This window comes from Teleopsis dalmanni, chromosome 2 (assembly GCF_002237135.1).
Source record: "Teleopsis dalmanni isolate 2A chromosome 2, ASM223713v2, whole genome shotgun sequence".
In the NCBI taxonomy this organism is placed as follows: domain Eukaryota; kingdom Metazoa; phylum Arthropoda; class Insecta; order Diptera; family Diopsidae; genus Teleopsis; species Teleopsis dalmanni.
The window spans coordinates 220073133-220089149 of record NC_051847.1 but is presented as its reverse complement, the minus strand read 5'-3'; the positions used below and the strand labels follow the sequence as shown (position 1 = coordinate 220089149).

General features: G+C 30.9%; 1 long non-coding RNA gene across 3 annotated transcripts; it reads left to right on the top strand.

Annotated features, from left to right (window-relative positions):
- The first annotated feature begins 8688 nt into the window (after positions 1-8688).
- LOC119683903 lies at positions 8689-11527 on the top strand. 3 transcript variants are annotated; one of them, XR_005252705.1, is made up of 5 exons: positions 9956-10071; positions 10188-10320; positions 10378-10559; positions 10631-11330; positions 11388-11527. It is a non-coding gene; the product is annotated as an uncharacterized LOC119683903 (long non-coding RNA). The 3 variants fall into 3 exon arrangements; XR_005252704.1 differs by lacking the exon at positions 9956-10071 and adding an exon at positions 8689-8768 and having other exon boundaries at positions 10631-11527; XR_005252703.1 differs by having other exon boundaries at positions 9959-10071; positions 10631-11527.
- Positions 11528-16017: the final 4490 nt, after the last annotated feature.

The window sequence follows — 16017 nt, the reverse complement described above, 5'->3', positions numbered from 1 at the left end:
TTTATACCGAAGATACCGAAGATGAGGGTGGTTTTAAAGTAATTGCATAATTTTGTGGCAAATCGTTGGGGCGTTTTAATAGGCATAGCGCGAATTTAAGCAATGTTTAAGGGTCTCTCAACTGGTCCATTAGAAGCACTGTGCCCATAAAGCCAAACCAATTAAATTAGACATACCAATTGACTGCTGTTAACAAGATTTATCCGTTCGATATGATATGTGTGCTTTTATTATTATTTTTGTTAAACGAAATTGTTACATCAATGCAGATAGCAGATATATGGAGTACAAAATACAAAGTACAAAATCAAACCGCTTTCGATTTGGTTGCCGCACGGCATAATGTCGGCATATTAAATCGCAAAATAACAATGTAGATAAATGCGTCCTGATAAATAACATAAAAATAAATTGGTTTTCGAAAATGTTTGATATCCTCGTAATGTGTATATTTTTTTCATAAAAATAAAAATTTAATAAAAAACAAAAGTTTTTAATAAACATTACTGGTAAGTCAGAACAGCACTGTTCGACGTAATGAAAATTTTTTAATTTGAAATTAATCAGCTTTTCATTTTTAAATATTAAAGGTACTTATAATCATAATGGGATGAATTCAAAAATATGGTATGTATATATCAGGTATTACTTTTCATAATAAAATGTATGGTATATTAATCTTGGTGTTGGTCAGTGAAGTATCTTCGCAGGATACGTAATTGGTACGTGACTGTTTTGTAATGGCTGCGTCACTGTTATCTTTAATTTTTAGAGTTCAAAAAGTTAGGGATAAGCAAATTGAAGAATAAAAAGTCAGTAGGGTGTCCACATACATATAGTCTGTCACAACAGTAATTAGAAAAAGTACGGATATAGTGTAAAAACGATACGTTATCTTCAGTCAGATTAAGGACATTTGTAATTCCAAAAGCTTGGACCAAAGACCAATTGGAAGTGGTATTATTTATAAATACAAATATTCATTTATTTTCTGACTTCGAAATATTTTAGCGAGTTGGGAAACATTGTCTGCTTTCAGCTTAACCGGGACAATGGTGTGAAAAATGTTCCAGTGTCCCTATATCGAAAATTAAATCAAATATATTTATAGAAGTCGTTATCTGAAATAACTTTTCTGACTGTGTATAATTCTATAATTCTATAACTCATGTTGGAGTCTATTATTCTCAAAAACCGATACAATCTTTTCTTGATTACATATAATTTGTGGATTTAATGTCATTGGTGTAGTTACTAACTTCTGTACCGTTATAAATTTGGAATCATCATTGCCTTTTCTAATAACTACTTGCACAATTGTAAGGAATTCAGATGTTACTTAAGTAACGAGAAACACCTAACGTAGTATAATTTTACACTACTTAGGCTAGATGCATTTAAGCGCTATTATCACTGATATACGCTTATGAAGGAAGATTTTTAAATTATTACGTTTAATCTTTCGATATTATATGTGTTTCAAAAAAAATTCTGCTTAATTATCGATTCGACACCAATTTTCATCACATATTTTTTTTTATGATGTCGAAATATTGAAAAATCTTAAAATTTATATATCTAAACGCTTATGTGACAGTATACTCACTTCACTTATATACCGTTTGGGAAAAGATATAAACTGTAGTGCTTGGGTATTGTAGAAACAACCAATAGTGCACTTCAAGAAGGCTTAAATATAATTTATCTTTAACCGCTATAGGTGTTTTTTCCAGGTTGTGCTGATAAATTTGCAATTATATTGTGTACGTGTGAGTGAAAGGCAGCAAAGTACGGATCCACTAACTACATGCTACCAAAAATGAATTCCGAAACTAAAATTATGCCCTAACAAAAATAACTGATCTCTGATATGTGACTTTCGAGTTGCCATCTAAATAGATTTATCTAAAATAGAAATTGGAAGGGGTGTAGTTACTCGATCTTCTTGAGATACAGATTGATAAGGCAGTCTACGCTATGCAATTTGTACTCCGAATATCACTTACTTTGTAGACAGTCATGAAGGCATGAAGATAAAGATAAATGTAAAGATAAATGTGAAGATAAATGTAAAGATATGTGTGTGTGTGTAAAGAAAATATCGCGAAGACCGTGGGGTGGCCAGAACGTTGTGACCAGGACAAAACATGATTAAAACAAAAATTTTTTGTAATTTAGCAAAACTATATTTTTCAAAGCAAGGGTAAAATGTTTATTAATCTTAAATGACAAAAATGTCTATTATTTTAATTCAATTTAATTTGCCAGAGAATGGCGCTGTCTTTATGTGCCGCATTGCTGATTACAATAGGACGCTGACTGTTCATTTACTGAATGCAAAAATAATAAATTTAATAGAATTTATAGAATTTATTATTTTTGCTGAATGCTTAAATGGAAATAACTTAATTTGAGTGGGCTTTCATGCGCTTTATTAACCACTCAAGTTGTACTCAATTGTGCACTTTCACAGCTATTTAACTCATAACTCAAAGCAAATATTCATTTAAATGCCGACATGTAAAAGTGTGTTTTTGTTTTTGCTATAATATTTTCAAATAAAATTTAAAATAAAAATAAAAACAAACATAAAAATAAAAATAAAGGAAAAAACAAGTGAAAGATAGCAATTACAATGCAGCCTCAAATGCTGCAAATGAAATGTGCTAAACTGCAATCGTGCATTTGCTCGGCAACCTTAAGCACTGGTGTGTTGCTATTATCACTGCATAATAAGCACAAAACAACTCGCATATGATGTGGCTTGGTGTACTCACCCTACCCCCTACCGCCTCCACAAGCATTATGCCACATGCCAATACAACTTGCTTATGCTGCACTTGTATTTATTTTACCCTTGAAAGCAGACTTCCTTTTATTGCCGCTTGTCGGTTTTTATTATTCTTCATATTTTCATATTTTCCCTTTTAACATTTTTTTTTAATATTTTTTGTTCTCTTTGGAGTTATGTTTAACACTTCATTTTAATCCTTTATGTATTATGAATGCATGTTAATGTAGGCGTATAAGTGATTTAAACGGTTTTGGTTTTGTTTAAAAGATGATTTAATGAGGAGTGCAAGGGAATGGTTGGGTTAGGAGTTAAGAGTTTTAAATGGAGGTAGTCCCTAAGTTAGAGGCCAGAGGTGTTGATCGATTGATTGATTACAAGAGACAGTGACTTGGATCTATGGGTACGTGGTGACTGCGATTAAGAATGGATCCTGTAAACTTAAGCGTCTTATTTTATTACTCAGAAAGGGGATCAACTTCTCAAGGTGATTTCTTTTTACAAACCTTGCAAAATGTAGCTGATACATTTCTTTGAAATCTTTAAAGTGCCAGCTATTCAACTATCCCCTGCAACTTCACTTCATGTTTTGCCTAAAGGATGTTGTTGATTTTTTTGATATTTTCCCGTGTCACCACACCTTTTAGGCATCTTCACGTCACGTTGAAAACTAGCAAATCACTTCTCTAGCATTACCACTGCTCTGAAGCAAAATCAGATTAGCTCCTATCAATCTAAGTTTTTCCTAACAGGGAATTTTTTCCCATTAAAAAGCATGTATAAATCAAGAAAGGAAATTTAACAGTCACGTTTAAAGCTAGCAAATCACTTCTCTAGCACTACCACTTCTTTGAAGCAAAATCAGAGCAGCTTCTATCAATCCAAGCTTTTGCTAACATAGAATTTTTTTCCCATCAAAAGGATTTATCCAATGATAAATCAAGAAAGGAAATTTGAATCTATTTTTTTGATAGTATAAAAAGTAATGTTCCTAAAATATCTGTAAATAAATGAATAAATATAAATCGTGTTACTGTCATGTAATCTTGACAGGAATCATTTGAGTTGCCACTTTTGAAAATTTATATGGATTTTGCATACATAAGTTACGCTGAGAGTATGTCATTCTATAGACTTATCAGCCGATGTGCTATTATAATATCTGCAATATATATAATATATGTAATATATAGTGTATGTGATATATAGTATAATTAATATAATATAAAATATAAATACGAACATCAACAATTCCATCCGGTATCAATAATATCCAATGAGTTGCCTTCAGAGTGTACCAGTTAATATTTTGTTGTATTTGACTATCTCTCTACCCTTCACCTATTCACTCTCAACATCATTGTTGTTTTATGCAAAATTCCAAGACAAACAAAGCATAAAAAACGTCGAAAATCAAATCAATAGAAACAAAGTTAAGCGTGCGTTAAAAATTGTTTTATCAAACTTTCCACTTTCCACTTTCCACTTGCCCCTTTTATTTGTCATACTCGTATTTCGATTGCGAAGTGTGCTTCTGAAAGCTAAGTAGAAAAACTTGAAATAGTGCTAACAACAGTATCAAGCAACGAACATTCTAACAGATACATTTCGTCACAGTTTCACGTTCAGATACTTTTTTCGTCGGTTTTAAATTGTTTTTACAACATTTTTGTCCTACCATTGCAGGCAGCCGGAATGCGCTCCTGTAAGACTGTAAGACTGTTCGAATGTTTGTTGCTGCCATTGCTGTCTCAGCTTGTTTCGTGGAATTCATATCCTTGTGCAAGGAAGACAAGTGACAGAAGGAAGTTGGTGCTTAAAGGAAGATTGAGGTATTGAAAAAGCAAATAATAATTCAATATGGCAAGCAAGTCACGTGCGGTTGTATTATAAGTTTTTGCTTTGATTCCTATTGCTAGTTTCACATTTCACATTTCGGTACGAAAATATTGATAAGAGTTTTTAAGCGATTACGGCCTTGGTGACGCCGCTTCCAGCGATTTCCGTATAAAAAAGTTACAAAGTTGGGACGTTTTTGCTAAATGAAATTAAACGTTTCTTTTGACGGCAACGAGAGGATATGACGTAAAATGGTAATGAAAAACTCCAAACGAGGAGTTTCTGGGTTAAGTGTACTTTTAAAAGTGTTTTTTATGCTAGTCTCATAAATTACAATTTTTGTTATATAATAACAAATATCTTAACAAAACGAATAATAAAAAATTAATATTATTTGTAGTTCCAAAGTAAAGGATAAAAAATTTTGTATAAAAATCTTAAAATCATTTACTACAATCATATTTTCTATGCACGTAAATGTACCTTATGATCCTACTTTTGTGATGCTGTGTCATTAGCACCGGCACTCATTAACTAAAATACCCATGAATCATTTGTGTGGTGAGTATAAGTGCGTATGAGTAGCGTAGCAGAAAAATATTTATACGCACTTATGCTTGCTCTTTACGACTGTCCTCTAAGTATGAAAATAAGGACTTTCTGCAATTCTCTGGTACCCTTAAATTCCATACGTCAAAAAAATATGAATATGAATTCAAACATTGAAGACATCTCCAGGTTAAAAGAGAAAATTAAAATTACATTTAGTGTGTTATTCTAATTATTACAATTTTTTGTATTATTTTTGTACTATTGTTGATGTGCTTCTGTTACCAGTATTACTATATTAATTACAAAATATTACTATATTAATGTGGGGAAATTAAGCTTTAATCAATAATCAAAAATAAAATAATATAAATGGGTCGAATGGGTCCTTTTTTGCATGATGGATTAGATATAAGTATCACACTTGCAACGACTAAGTTCGCTATTAATATAAATACAAGTACTTAGGGTTAACTATAAAAGCATTGGTAAATGAAGAGTTTTATCAAACATCAAGATACGATATCCAAATGAATCAAAGCATTATTCAACTGCTTCAACTATAGTCGAATCCACTTAGTTTTATAGTACAGGTGATGATAGGTCACTGTGTATCAGGAAGGTATGTAGTGAGCTTGTACTAAAATTATCTTTATGGTGATTATGGTTCTGTTCAGAAGGAAAAACCTATGTTTCACCTTATGTGTTCATGTCCATCTTCAGCGAATAGAAAACTATCACGTTTTGCAGATATTTTCTTATTGGCGTGTCATACTTAAAAATTAGGAATATGTTACATACATATCCATGTTAACATTATTAAACTCTCTGTTATCCCAATTATGCTAATATCCTTAGATTTAAATTCAATTTTTATCATAATCAAATGAAGGACTGTTTATCTCCTTGCCATTATGCCATTATGCTGTTAAGCTGTTATGGTGGATTTTGATTCAATTGAGGATATCACAGCCTGACGGCATGCTTGTATCAATAAAATGAAAAATAACGCATTAACATTCAATTTATTACCAATATTTTGTTGTTCAATTGACCATAAATAAATTTGTGTGTCTGACATTGTTAAACAATATTTTCAAAAGCTATTTCCCACACCACTCCACTCCACACCACCTCACTCCAACCACCAGTAAAAAGCCACATTCGTACTTAACCCTTTTTTCATTCACAGATATGTACGTATATCGTATATGGTATATGGTATGAATCAGTAAAATTTTTACAGCGACACTTTGATGACGATAAAAATCAAATTGTTGTCATTGTGTAAGTGTAATATTGATTTTACATACTCTACACACACACACACATATATATATATGCAAACACAAAAACCACCTTATGGCAAAGGTAAAAAATTCGAATTACGACGAATGCATGTGTGGGGGTGTAGGGTGACTGTGAGTGGTGAATTATCTTTAATATATCGTAAATGCTGCTTGTATCAATATTTTCGCAATATGTCTACTACTGTCAACAACGTACTGAGCTCCTGAATTCCAGTATTTCGACATGAAAGTGATTATTTATTTTTGTACCCGGCATATCCGTTATTTATGCATTTCCATATTTATCAAAATATTTGATTTCTCCATTTTTATTTGTTTATTTATTTATTGTTTTTTTTTTGTGCATATTTTTGATTTTTTTTTTTTTGATTTTTTTGATTATATTGTCATTTTTTGTAGTCGCGACTTTGTCAACACTTTCGTATTTGTTTTTGTCGTTGTTGTTGTTGTTGTTGATGGTGGTGATGTTGGTAGCAATGCTGCCGGTTTGTCTGTCTGTTGCGTGTTTATGTTGGTAGGGCTTATTATTTATGTGCCCGTAAATGTCTATATCGGATGTCTGCACTCTCATATAAATTCGAATACGAGTATTAAAAGGGTTAATTTTATGTCAATGGCTATTGCAAGCCAATATTTATGCAAGTTAAATGGTTCGGCTATAAATGTTCTTAAAGTGTTTGTGTGCGAGTGTGTGTGTATTTGTTGGGTTTTATAAATTTAATCTATTTAATGTGCTGAAGACATGAAACGTTTGTCAAAATTGTGAATTGTCTCTAAGTTAAATTGCAATTATTAAAATTTGATTGCTTTTTCTACCACAAATACACAAGTCCGTCATATGAAACATATTAACTTTGTTACTTAAAATATTCTTCTAAGATCTTAAATAATTTAAAGAGGAACGGAAAGTATATTCAATTAAAATAGGTCAAATAATTGTAAGGTAAATGAGATAGTCAGACAGAGCATCTTAGGAATATAATCGGAACATATTCGAAAAATATTCGGAATTCATAGGAATAATACAAGTATGGATGCACCCATAGCATCAATCGAGAAATTATCAGTAGCTAGCATCAATCAATATATAATAGTTAAATACAGGATAAGTAGAATCAACGATATATTAAAATATCTTTGATAGTTTCCAAAGAACATTATTACTCGTTTATATAAGAATGGAAACTCATCGCCCAGTAAAAACTATTGTGCAGTTAGTCCGAGTTAGTCGGAACCAAACAGTAGCAGAGCAGCGAATCGTAGATTCGGAATATTGACAAATATTTGTTCATACAGCTTATATTTTAGTCTTGGCTGATATTAAGAAGATTATTTATTAATAGTCTTTGTAATGCTAGTCTTAGTGTTTAGGTTATGACAATTAATGCTAAATATTGAAGATCATTTATACACATAGAGTACATAACATATAAGGCCACATTGAAACCATTCAAAAAAAAATATTTATTTTCTCCTAAGTGAAGCATAGAACCATGGACTTTGGTAAACATAGTCCATCAATAAGAGAAAATACACCATAAAGACAGATACAATTAAATAAATCAATCGTTTTTAGATATAAAAAAATTGGAAAACTAATCTTTAAATACACAATATGGTCAACTAATCAAATTTTATCTGTGGTGTAGGAAATTGGTCAGAAAGCAAAACTGACGTAAACAAGATAAAATACGTTGGTATATAAAGTCGGTTTTGTTTTTTAGGGTTTTAACTTTTATTTCGATCGTATTTTTTTGCATATTCCTATATCTATTTCGGAAAATTCGCTTCTACCTTCATCAGGAGAATTCCTGGCTTTCATCTTCTAATGAAGGCAGAATCAAATCAAATCTCAAAATGGTTACGGGCTCCTCGGGGAGGTATGCAGATCTGAGTTCAATTATTGCTTAGTCTGATGAAGTGATAAACAATAATCTAGTCAAGGTGTAAAAAGGGGTTCTGAAAATACCTCGAGTTAAGAAAGAGTAAAAGTGCTTAAGTGCACTAACTCAAAACAGCTTCAACATAATAATACCGATTTCAAAAAAGTTTTGACTAACAACTCAAAAATTATAAAACAAAATTACGTAGATATATAATTTTTGAGTTGTGTAGTTAGAAAGATATGATGCGATAAAAGTTACAAATTCTTTTAAAGTTGGAGCGCCAATATTTCTTTTGTGCAATATTAATCCAAGTTAACTGTTTAATGGAACTATACTCTTGACTGATGCCAAATGCTATTGAAGTAACAAATCTGGATGGAGAGTTGTGAGAAGGTGATGTTCTAATACTACATAACTTATTTAGATTATAAACCAATTCATACGATGTCTTAGAGTATATATTATTGTTTTACAAAACTTCAAACTTATGTGTCAAAATTTTATCAATTTTTAAATGAAATCATATGTTTTCTGTGTAATCTTAATTTTTTAACAAATTTAATAGACTTTTACATAGATGGAATATCCATATGTTTTCCGTAAACATATAAGAGTAAGTATTTATCTTCTTTGTAGCACATTAATTTGACATTTATGCCCGCAGCAAGAGTAATCGTATCAATTTATCAAAAAATTAACATTTTGCTAAACAAGTGAAATTAAGCCGTCCTATGTACTGTGCACATACGCATACGATATCCCGGGAATGAAAGGTCATGTCTGCAACTTGTATAAAATATATCGAAATTGATTGTGACAACACAGAAACAAATGACAACAACATTGACAGTCATTATTATCATTTTGACAGAAAACATAAGAAATTCTTTTACTTTGTACGCAACATATTGCCAACACAACTGCACAACTGCGATACTGTGTCTGTCTGCTTGTCTTGTCCAACTGTCCATCCATCTATGCTCTCATATCTTCGTGCATTACTCGTACTGGCTTTAAGAATATCAGACCTAAAAAAATTTATGTATTTATCAAACTTGTTGTTGTTGTTGTTTTTGTTTTTGTTCTGGCTTGTCACCCAATACAAGCAAACAAAGCCAAACAAAACTTTTCAAATTTATTTACAAAAAATAGACATAAATGTTATATTTTCAGGTTTCCAGGTTTACGACCCAAAACACCGTATGCTCATATAGGGACAGATTCAATTTTATGGGATTTATGGTAGTCATGCATCTTTGTTATTGTATTTCTTGCAGTTTTTTTTAGTTTGATTTTCTTTACTTTTTTTTTTAGTTTTCGTTACTGTTTTGAATTTTGTTTTTATTGTGGATTTTGTTGTTTTATTTTGGATTGTGTTTTTATTGTGGATTTTGTTGTTGTTGTTGTTGTTCTGTTAGTTGTTACAATCATTGCTGCACTAAAAAAGCCATTGAGAATGATAATTTATTTGTTGACATATTTTTGTATGAAAATTTAAGAAATTCTCTATAAAATAAAAAATAGGTCAATAAAATCTAATAAAGCAAAAAATTTGGAGACAAAAATGGAATATAGAAAAAAATAATGAAATATAGTGAATGTTGATTTACTGCACTTCAGTTTAGTTTTGGAAAGTTGTGCACTTTTAGATTAGACAAACAAGAATATTTACATATATTCAAATGTATATACACAAGTAATATGTAAAAAATTATAAAGTTGAAAAAAAAATATTAAAATTTTTTTTATTCGTTTTTTTGTGACCGCTCAAAAAATTATTATAAATTTTTTAAAATATATTTTACATACTAGTTTTGTTGTTTGTGAAGCTGGAACCATTTCGTTGCTTGGGAGGTGGCAATTTCTTCTTACCCATTAAGAAAGAAGAGGAGAAGGAAGAAATATATACTTGGATAATTTACAAAGGCTAACAGAATTAAAATCGGTTATACAAATATTCACCCTAAAACTATTTAAAGATTCATTGCAAGAATTTTGACAGAGCACTGTAGGTGTCTATTCAACTATCCCATTATAAAACTCTTATAGAACTAGTAGCTTTTGTGGGGACTGGAACCTCAAAGCATGAAAGATGAAGACCTCTATTTGCCCAACACTGATGCTTAAGAGAAAAAAGTACCTAGTTAGGCAGTTGATATTGGATAAAAAATATCACCAACAGAGGTAAAGCTATAATTAATATTAGAATTTTTAGAGGAAATGGACTTGGAGTAATACTCTAAATCTATGAACAGATTACTATGTAAATGCAAGCATACCCATATAGGAAAATAACCAGGAGCTATGCGTGAGCTATTACACACAGAAATATAGAGTCGATCAAATGTCGTTGTCTACTGTGAAAATTATATGCATATATATGTATTTCGATGTGGGGATATATCAACGACTGTTGCATATACTGAGATTTTGTAATTTGCAGTACTTATTTTTAAGAAGAATATATCTTCGCACGATTTTGACTACTCAATCAATAGCAACAGCTAGAGTTGAAAAATGATTTTCTGTTCTGAAACACTAACAACTCTACAGAGAAATGTAATTGGCTGCATTTGCTATATTTTGGATACATTGGGTTACTGCAATTATAACAGATGAACTGATGGATCTCTCATCAAATAATATTGCAGGAGTTTACTTTAAAATTTTTTTTCAATTTTTCAAACTTCTAGTTTAGAGCTTGTTTCCAACAAAACTACTAAAGATATAATCAATTTCTTCAATCACAGAGGCAAATTTGCAGTGACTATAATCCTAATATTTTAATCAACTTTGATATTTAATTAGCAACAAAAGCTTATTTTCAAATTAATGACGTATCTTTAAAGGAAATCATCTGAAACGGTGAGATTAGTAGCTTTACTAAAATTCACTGTCAAATCGGTGTGCCCGAGATATCCAAATTACGTTAAACTATTAAATAAAAAAATACATGTAGTTTATATTATTATTTTGTAATATTAAATTTGATATCTCTTATGTTGTTTTCAGATATTATAGCAACTGTATATTAAGTACAACTTTTAAAATTGACCACCCATCAATACACTTCCAAATGGGAGTCCTTTAATATATTTCGCCTCTTTATACTTATTTTTATTAAATTTTTTAAAATTTATTTTTATTTAATTGACACTTCCAAGTTGTTAAAATATTGTAATTGTATATCGCGATGCACTCACTGCTCCAATTGCCAATGAGGGTCCACTCACTCACTTCTGAATGGAAAACTTTTCCAACTTTTACAATAATTGTTCTTTCTGTTTGATTGATCTACTTTTTTAATTTAAATAAAAATATTGAAAATATTTATGAAAAGCACTGCAAAACATACTTTCGATTAAATTTGATTTTTTACATTATAAAAATATAGAATTACAACATCGAATGGAAAAATGCATTGAAAAGAATTCAATTATGTGAGTTGATATACTACTGATAAATAAATATATGAGGACTTCTGTGGTTGTTGGCTGAATAATTGAAAAGAAAAATGGCAAAAAGTTATAATAAATATTTATATGAAAATATTTAATGGAGATTTAAAATGAATATTTAAGAAAGATGCACATCTGTAATTATAATTGCCAAGAGAAGGCGGAAGAATTATAAAGCAATAACTCGCGTAGATATCCAATCTTAGAAGATAGGCGTGCTTCAATTTTTAAAAAAGTTTTTGATAGCGACTTAGAAATCTATAAGAACGGCATACTGTGACTATAGTTATTCTCTGCGAGACAATATTGCAGATGTTTTGATCTTAGAATAGAATAGAAATTATATGTGATACTCTAAATCCTAGAAGGACACTGCGAGCATAGCTGAACTTTTTTGTTTTTAATCTATATTAACTAAACAGACAAGGTTCCGCTCTCTAAATACAAACTTGAATGTCAGTTGTTAAAGACATCCTAAAATCAGATAGGGATTGGAAATCTCGGCAATAATCTCATCCAAAAATGTCTACAATTTCTACCCAGATTAAAACCAGATAGTTACAGAATTTGATTGTAGGTCGTAGCAACAGCAGAGTCAACATTCTATTTCCTCAGACAGATACATTTTGTTGAGACGATAGCGTTAACAAATATAATGCGATAGATTAACTGCGAAAAACCTCAGCTCTGTTTCTCTGAGGAATAATGTTCTGATCTTCATCGAACAGAAGATTTTAGTATTGTGAATCAAATTCAGAATTCCCAATTCTGAAGAAATGATGCAAGCTTTCACTGTAATATTTTCTTTATAGCTCATATAAAAGCTGAACAGTTCTATTTTCTACATCTCAGAACCCTCATTTTGTTAAGATGATAGCATAGGTTAAGATGTTCTGGTTAAAATACAAAAGAAAGCAGTTGAAGGTATAGTATATAGCTTGAAGTAATAAACAGCATCTTTAAATCTTTTTCCAGTTTTAGTTTATTTTTCAAAATTACATTTTAGTATGGCGAAGAGAGGGGTGGGTAATCTATGAATATTATAAATTGAATAGATCTGAAATTGAAATGTCAGCTTTGGTAATACTTTGAAATGGGTGAAGGAGAGGTTGGGGAGTTCAAAGTTAAGAGAAATTTAGTTAGATTTGAAATTTTGAATTTAAATTTTTTATGTAATTGCTTGGTATTAAACAAGTTGAAGTATTTTGTTTTTATCTGAACTTCAGTAATTTAAATACAGATTACTGGTAATCATTGTGTTGCGTGTCGCAACTTTAATATTTATTTCATTAAAAAAAAAACAATTCCTATGAAGTGACATATCTGCAACTGTACGTATGCAATTCCAGTGAATTTGTGTTAATCATGTGCATAAAGCAAAAGTAAGTATTTTAAAATAATTGTTTGCAAATTCCGCTAAAAAGTCATTTTTCATTTCAGAAACGAATGTGACATTTTCCACAAAGAAAAAGTGATATTTTTTAGAAACCATTTGTCGTTAACATACAAAAACAACACTGATTGCCCCAAAGACATAGAATGCATTAGAGGTTTTTACAAATTGCATATAAATGCAATATACATTCTAATTCTAATACTCTACTAGCTGCCATTATGATACTATTCCATTGTAAAATGATATTTTCACATAAAGGCAATCTTAATAACACTTTGTATGAGTCCGATTTTAAGACGGTATAATGGTAGACTATGATTAAAGAGACGTTCATTTCAGTACGTTAAAATAACTTTTGAAATTAGTTCGAACAGTGGTGGATTGGGTATATGGTGTGATTGCAGCAAAGAATATTCCTCCTTTTAAAGAAAAAAAATTCTAGAAAAAGTATTTTGAATTAACAATTGACTAAAGAAAATATTTTTAGATTAGGTTGGAGTGGTAGCCTTGACGCACAAGGCATAAATAAATGCGCTGTTGTGACGGTACGAATAGAGACTTTGCTTATGCGCTAAACTAAGAACACCACGGAAGTAGGCATAAAGATCAAAGAGGTTTGCACGTAGATAACATCATAAGGAACGAGTAGGACTCTCCTATTTAACTAAAACTGCAAGTATAATTTTCTTCACTTTTGCATAGGCAGGCCATAACCTAGTGACTTATTAGCACCAAAACTATAGTGTTGAGTAGATTCCGCTTTAGTTGAAATAAAACAGAGTAGAATGATTAATAATATATCATGTTTTGTTGTCAGTACTGTACGAAGATATGAAGACAATGAACTGCTAAATTCGGATTTGATTTATAACAATGACTTTAAGAGTATTTAAGATATCGAATTAATAGATTACCTCCACCACAGTTCTGATCTGTGGTCAAACTAAAGCAGCAGACGAAATCTAGCAACGCAAATGGAGCTATATAGCGCACATTTCAATAAGATTAAATAGCAATATTGCAATTGCTAGACATTGAAGTGGAGTCTGTACGGTCAAGACGATCAAGATCGTCAGCTATATGTTGCAGAAGAAAAGTGAAATGCAAATAATTTATGGAACGTCATTGTCCACAATTCCAATAAAAAGTTCCTTTAAAATTATAAGCAAAGGCTGTAGGCTTCATAGAGGTTCTATATTGATCGGATATAGTATTGGTCAGGCCCAAGTGATACATTTCTGGTTAGAAAAGAATATGTGAAATGAAAAATAAATAGCGTGGCAACATTTTCTACCGGCCAAATAAAAGCCGTTATAACGTTCAAGTACCAATTTTTGAAGGTGTGTCAAGTGAGATGGATAACAGCGGTAAACCAAATGCTTGGAATGCATGTAGAAGCATATATATTAATGAGGAGAAAATTAAAAAAAAAAGACTTTTAATGACGAATTACAGTTTATATTTGTTATTATATTATTTCACAAATTTGGGGATCGCCAGAGAGTAAATTTCAAAGTATATGGCACTTCATTTGAACACCTCATCTCCTCACTCATAACGTATCCTTTTCAATTACCAAGATATGTCTTCGGATTAAGGCCATGAAAAGATTGTGCCATATGCTTATGTTTAATACAATATATCTATCTTATGTATCTCCCTTATGTATCTGCTCTGTGGCCTTTGTTCCAAGTGTGTTCGCATCGCAATGTGCCAAATGTAGCTCAAAAATATTACTTTAACCTTTACGTGTTGTTGTTATTGTTGTGGTTAGATTTGTTGTGCTTGTTCATAAATCAATTTAGCAAATTCATATTTTTTTAGTTGCATATTTTACCATCATCACTTTTTTGTTGTTATTACCATTTTTTGTTTGTTTGGTTTTAATATTGTTGCATTTTATGTGAAAGCAACTTTATTTTTCTTGTCAAAATATTTTCCTTTCTTTGGGTTTATAAAAATGCAAATGCATTTTCATCATGGAAAGGAACACGGAACTTGGAGCTTGGAGCTCGGAGTTCGGAACATGGAGCACGGAGCACAGAGCATGCAACATGGAACGTGGAGTACAAAGGACGAACTAAAGAGTGTCAGCATCATAGTAAATCATAAAAAAAATTAAATCAATAAGAACGAAAAATTTCAACATTGAATCATCCGAAACGTATTCCATCCGCTCCGCTAAGGACACGTTAAGAAAAATGGTGTTTTTTAAAATGTCAAGAGCAATGAGCGTATAAACTAATTTAAAGTGAAAAATTTTTCTAATCGAAATGACTTGCTTTATATTAAGAAAAATAGATGCGAAAATAAACAAAATAATGTGGGTGCAGAACTTTATTAGAATTGCATTCTAATAGACGAGCGAATGCTTGGTAAATATGTTGAGGAATTGTTTAAAAAGTGCATATTTGTGGGTGTTATAGAAGTACAGAGTGAAGTATTTAGAGAAGAACTACTAAATGAATATAAAATATATTTAAATAGACAATATTTTATTGAGATAGATACATATAGGTACATGCCAGTGTCAGCCAGTCTTATGCTCGACGGGATTGCTTACGCGTTAAGAAGTGGTTGCTTTGTATACCTAATAACAGATAAATTTTATGATATGCCAGTTAATTAAATAAATTTTGGATTGAAGTATTCTGTTATCACACATAAGTCTTACGGCACACTAGGTGATCATAGGAATTCTTGATTGAAGCATAACTATTCTGCGTTAAGGCTTATTAAGGCTTCCAGAAATGGTTTCTTTGTGATATTACAGATAAGCTTAAAGCCG